Source organism: Ixodes scapularis, unplaced genomic scaffold, assembly GCF_016920785.2.
Source record: "Ixodes scapularis isolate PalLabHiFi unplaced genomic scaffold, ASM1692078v2 PGA_scaffold6__148_contigs__length_123643588, whole genome shotgun sequence".
NCBI lineage: Eukaryota > Metazoa > Arthropoda > Arachnida > Ixodida > Ixodidae > Ixodes > Ixodes scapularis.
Genome location: NW_024609881.1, coordinates 116302799 through 116308798, shown reverse-complemented (window position 1 = coordinate 116308798; position 6000 = coordinate 116302799). Strand labels below are relative to the sequence as shown.

The 6000-nt window shown below is 47.7% G+C and overlaps 1 non-coding gene across 1 annotated transcript; it reads left to right on the top strand.

Moving 5' to 3' along the window:
• The first annotated feature begins 400 nt into the window (after nucleotides 1-400).
• Trnai-aau lies at nucleotides 401-474 on the top strand. The gene has a single exon. It is a non-coding gene; the product is annotated as a tRNA-Ile (tRNA).
• Nucleotides 475-6000: the final 5526 nt, after the last annotated feature.

Below are 6000 nucleotides of genomic sequence, written 5' to 3'. Positions count from 1 at the left end.
TGGCATTGCGTGTTCCACACTGCGCGTGCGCGGAGCCCGATCCGAGGCCTTGCATTGGCGCGTGGCGACTTCGCGTATGCGCAGCGTGGGGCACGTAACGGTAACGCAAACGGATAGCGCATGCGTTTGCTCGTATACGCAATACTAAAACTCACTAATATCGTTAGCGAAGAACCAGTGGCGAGTAACGATTAACAGTTGCGGAGTAACTATAACAAATAACGGGTATTAGGTAATGGGTGGCAGGTAGAGAGTTACTGGGTAACAAGTAATGAGGTGTCAATTTACCGGGTACCAAGGAGGTATAGGCAACTAGCAATCAGCTGTGTAGTGACGAGGTATTGAGGCTAAAGCTTGATTCTATCAACTGACTCCAGTTGTGGACTTATTGCCCCCATCTGGCCTGCTAGCTCAGTCGGTTAGAGCGTCGTGCTAATAACGCGAAGGTCACAGGTTCGATCCCTGTGCAGGCCAATACCTTTCTTTTATTATAAATTTTAAGAGATGGCTTTGCAGAATTTGATATCCTGCTTTTGTTGTAACGCGTGACTTTTTATAGCTTAGTATTTTTGTGAGGTTTATAAATTACGTTACATACCTGTTTCTCTTCTTTTTTTTTTTTTGAGTAGTGAGTAGCCACGGACACGTAGTTAATAGTGACTGCATGCTGTCATTATGTGTACAACTTCTGCACTTTATTTAATAAATATTCTCCGCGAAACGGCTTCCCAGGACGCCCAAATGCGTCTGGCGTGCCTTTCGTTTACTTTGGGGCTGCTGCCCGCGCTCTGCGGTGAGAGGACGTTTGCTGATGAGGCACGCTTCGACCATTCTCGCTAAAACCGTGAATGAGTGTATCTTCTCCGGAACTTAAACATATCGGTGTTTAGACTCTCAACCGCAGGGCCCGATCTCAATACCCCTTTCGGCAAGAGCAATGACCTCTCGTCCAATTGGTCGAGAGTGCGTCGGAGCCTGTAGCCAATGGAATTCGGACTAAACCCTCATTGACCAGGGCAGGTTCTGGCGCACTGTCTTAACCCTCGACCGAGCGTGTGAGCCTCGAGTTTAAACGGGCTTGCCAGCCCCTACTGTTCTCCTCCCGTGGTTCACCGCGTTACCTGCCGTACGCGGCGGCCCTTGTTCCCCGGCTACTTAGCCACCGTCCTCACCGTACGCGGTAGGAGACTTGACCCCGCGTCTCGCAATCGTAAGCCCGCGAGGTCAGTTATTCCCAGTTGTTTGATTGTAGCTTGTACTCCGGGAAAGTTCAAGTAAAATATTTGGTGTTTTTAATCGAACACCAAGCTTTTTGGTCGTCCCTCTCCCGATTCCATTGCAGTGTTCCTTTGAGGATTGAATCGGTCTCAACGTTTTTGCGTCCTGCCTGATACAATGGACCCGAGCTTTTTGAATAAACTTTTCTTTTTCGTCTTGGCTTTACTTCTTTAACAGCCACTGAGACGGTTCTTCTCCGATCCGGACGAAAGAGGCCACGTGGCTAAAATGATTATTCACTTCATCATGGGCCTCGGTGACATCATGGTCCTCACATTCGCCTGGACATACGCCATGTCTTACCTCTCGGGCAAAGGCTGGTTCGTCTACCTCGTGGTGCTGGTCGCGCTCCTGATTCAGACCTCCTTCTGGCTCATCTTCGAGGTGATCCGTGCCTGGTACGGTAACTAGGTTCATTACAAAATCATTTCAGTGTTACCGTGGCGTGGCTGCCATCTTAAATTCCTGATCTTGGGACTCGTTTGAAAAAGGAAGTTACAGTAATCATTCCAATAAAAAAACCTCCAGATGCTCGAAAGTATAACCGTCAGTTTTTCGCTGCGTCACGCCCCAGCGACGAACTGACGATTAAAAGAACGCTCACATTCGGTTCGAGTTGGGTCTTCAAAAGAACAAAATGCACAGTTCCGCCTACACAAAAGAGGGCTGGTCATGTCGCCGTAACTACTCTACATCCTTTGCAGGTAAAGAGCTAAAGAAAAAAAAAAACAACTTTGTATTGATCGAAAATGTGCGGACGTTGCAACCCGCCTAAAGTGTCCGTCTCAATTAATTCAGTGGAATATTATATACTCTCCATTGAAGACAAGCAATATGTTATGGTCGCCGGTATCTCAAGAAATGCAGACTGGAGCCTGTAATGTTCACGCTTGTTGCTTTCTGATTGGTTCTTGAACGTTCTTATCGGCTAATGTCGCTGTCTCATTGGCTAAGGAGAGACGATAAGACCATATCGCATTTCTACGTAGTCGATGTAGCAGGGCCACCGCAAAAGGACCCAGCACTCGTTCTTTACGTGGTTGCCACGGGTGCCTTCGATCACGCAGGACGAGTTACCATCCCATTCAACAGTGGCGCGGCCGGACGGCGGACCTGGAGCTATTTCTGGAAGACCACCGGGCACCGCCGGAGGTGCCAGAGCTCGTGGTAACCCTGAAAGGAACCGCGCAGTCTTCAGACCCTCGGCCGACGATGGTCTCGTTGCTTCGAACTGCGTTTCCTGCAGTGCCGCTCACAGACGACGCGTGAGATGGGTTCTCGTTGTCGTCATTAATTTCATGAACGGACGAACGTTAACACAGCGCCTCCGCCAGGGGGCCGGGTGAGAGTTCAGTGAAAGGCTCCTCCCCCCTCTTTTCAACTTAACAAAGTGAAAGCTGGAGTGGAGGCGACTTCCTCTCCAGTATTCGCTCTGCTAAAGTGGAGGGAGGTGGGAGGAAGCTCCCCTGAACTCTTAACCGCTCGCCGACGATAGTTTCCTGAACGAGCTACTGCCAGTTTATTGCACGGGATCTCAGAATATGCGAAACGGCAAAAATAACGCCGCCTCCCCCTTCCTTTGTGAGCCGATAAGAGCGTCAGAATGAGGCACGTGGCAGCTGCTCGCACTAATTCCGCCCGAGGGCACGTTGTTCAGTACAGAGGGAGACACAGTTACCACGAGCAAGCGATCGTCTATGTTTTTCTCTCCAGAATGAAACGTTAGTATAATAACAACAACGAGCATGGCGGAATGTGCTAATTTGGAACAGCCAGTTGGACAGCAAAATTCGGTGTAAATCACAAAGTTCAATGCCAAACAGCGGCGATTCCTTACTCGCGCCAACCGCGACACTCACTGTAAACCTTGCTGAGACGCTCGCATTCACTCAATGGTCCCGTATAGATTCGGCTGTTTTTAAATCACCTTCAAACGGTCTATAGTATTACCGCTGAGACGTTCCGGTGGCGCCCTCTTATGGTTCCTATCCGTGACGTCACACCAGGACTTGCCTCGCCGTGATATCCCGTATTGTGGCTACTCTGTTTATCGCCATTTTTGAACGACGAGTTCGATGACGTGCGCATGGAGCACAATGGAAGCTTGTATATTCACTGACGGCTCAAAAGCACAGAGCGCGATGCGTCCCGTGCATCAGATTTTAAACATTTCGACAAAAACCCCGAGACTGAGACAAAAAGGGACGGACAAACACAAAGTCTCAAGAGACTTTGTGTTTGTCCGTCCCTTTTTGTCCCAGTCTCGGGGTTTTTGTCGAAATGTTTAACGACCACCAGCTCGTTTGCGCCCTTACCTTTTCTTCACAGATTAAGTTAGTATCACTTATCAGCCAATGAGGTGGCGGCGTTAGCGGATAAGAACGACAAAGAACGGAACAAGAAGCGTTAGCCACACCTCGCGTTTGCTTAAGCTCTCAGGGACTATACAAGCTATAGCCATCGGACGCCCAACCACGACATCGTCGAACACCACTTTTTCCCTCGATGATAGCAAACTAAATTCTGCTAGGGACGTCATAGCGATCTCTTGGCCAATCGCGGCCGACGTGAGCCTAGATTGTGGAGACGGTCCATCTCTAACCATGGGGGGCATTTGAAATTCAATGGCGAATACCTCTTGCTGAGATTAGGTTCAAGCGCCCATGTGCTGCTTTTTTTTTGTGGCGAAGAGGAGAGCAGGGGGAAAAAGCGGAAACATTTCGCAGACGATCATCACTTTGGGTACCTCCTGTCGCAGCTCGTACTGCAAATGCGGCCCGTATACACCACGTGACCCTCATCGAGCAGTTGGAATCTCTCTGTAATACAGGCTCGCTAGGCCGACCAACCGACCGACCGACCAAGCACAGCGACGCTCTTGGTCCCGCATGTCGTCAGTATACATGTAGTGTGACCGATCGTGACATCGGGTGTATACCCTACCGTGTTGTCGGATTCTAACCTACTTCGCGTCCGGTCGTTTGCATGTCCTCCACCGGACACAGAGGCCTCGGTCAAGCGGGGCAACCGCCATCGGCTCGGGCGGCAGGTGCCGAATCGGTGGACGGTCGGGGCAGCAAATCGGAGGGCTCGGCACCCACCACGAGAATGGCGGGAAACTCGCTGCACCCCTCGGGCACGCAGTCGTCACCGTCCGTTATGGGTCGGGCGGCGGACCAGTGAAGATTCCGCTCAAGATTCATTCTCCGAGGGTTCCCTTGCGGTTATCCGTCTGCGTTGCGTGCTCCGTCCTTACGCTGCGTGGTCATTAGAATCCCGCTGAGAAATAATTAATTTACGGTCTATTTATTTTGATCTTTTGTTTTGTGAGCCCGCAAGAGCTGGCAAGGGGAGGGGGCATTTGGGAATCAATATTCGTAGAAGAATAAACGCGCCAGGAATCAAAGGCACAAATAACGGCGGTGGCAATATATGCGTATACACCTTTTCAGCTGAAATGTACTCTTTCTATAGATTGATAATGTTTGTTCTTTTTTAATGAGATAGTTTTTGATAGTTTTTTTTGGAAAGAGTGACAGCGTTAAGTGGAGAAGATTGAATGTCGGATCTCTAGTTTATATTGTTTCGCTGCATTAATTACACTCAGAAGAAGAGCACGCAATAAGCGAATAAAGGAAATAATTCAGTGTGTTGATATTGGACAGAGTCGGTGGTCATTCAAAAAATTCCAAGTGCGGAATATATATATATATTTTTATGTAGTAGCGGTTATTAGGTATTGGTTTCATAAAGCCTTCAAATTATATAGAAAGTGTTCATAATACACTAAAAATTATTAATATAGCTAATGTACGTGTTACTGATAAAACTTCACATAACGGGCAACCATGATTTTAAGTCACAATATGGCCAAGTGTCGTTACTCTGAAGCGTAGCTTACTTAGTGGTACTACCGGCTACTAGTGCCACTAAATAAGCTACGCTTCACAGTAAAGACACTCGCCCATATTGTGGCTTAAAATCATGGTTGCCAGTTATCTGAAGCTTTATCTGAAATCACAGGAAACGCTTTGCCGCCCTCTAAAAATGTTTATTCAGTTCCCGACAAAGCAAATAATAAATGAGTTTCCTAACACCGAATGTAATCCTGAGGAATTCTCACTCATGACGATCGGCAGTTTCGTCTGCTTTGCACAAGCACCAAAATGGCGCGCCCACAACACTGTCGGGGAACGGAGTTCGGGTACTCTAAGCGCAGCACATTTAGTAACTCTAGCGGCTACGAAGCGGCCCTTGAAAGCATAGAGTTATTACAATAAACGCTAGAGGCTCAGCTAGCGCTTGTGTCTACAGGACTTCCGGTTGCAAATTGAAGCAGACAGTAAACAGTTTACATGTCGAGTCTTCCTGTGTACTCCTATGGGAAAACGTACGTGATATTTTTCTCTTCGCCAGGAAATAATAGAAATCAGCGTAGTTTCTTTATTCGTGACGGGTATTATGTAGCTTTATTCACATTATGAAAGTGTAATTTATTTAGTTAGTGTTTTTTTTAATACTGAGCGATGTTTAAGATAGCAGAAATTGAAACCCACGTCTATGTTGTACAACGTGATATGTCAATACAAGTTATAAATTCAAGCAAAAAAACAAAAAAAAAAACATGAAGGACGTTTACAATTCTCTGTAAGGCCGAATTGGAGCTCAGCTCTTGAGGAGGAGAAGGGAGGGTACGGAGGGAAGGGTATACGCCTCATTCTT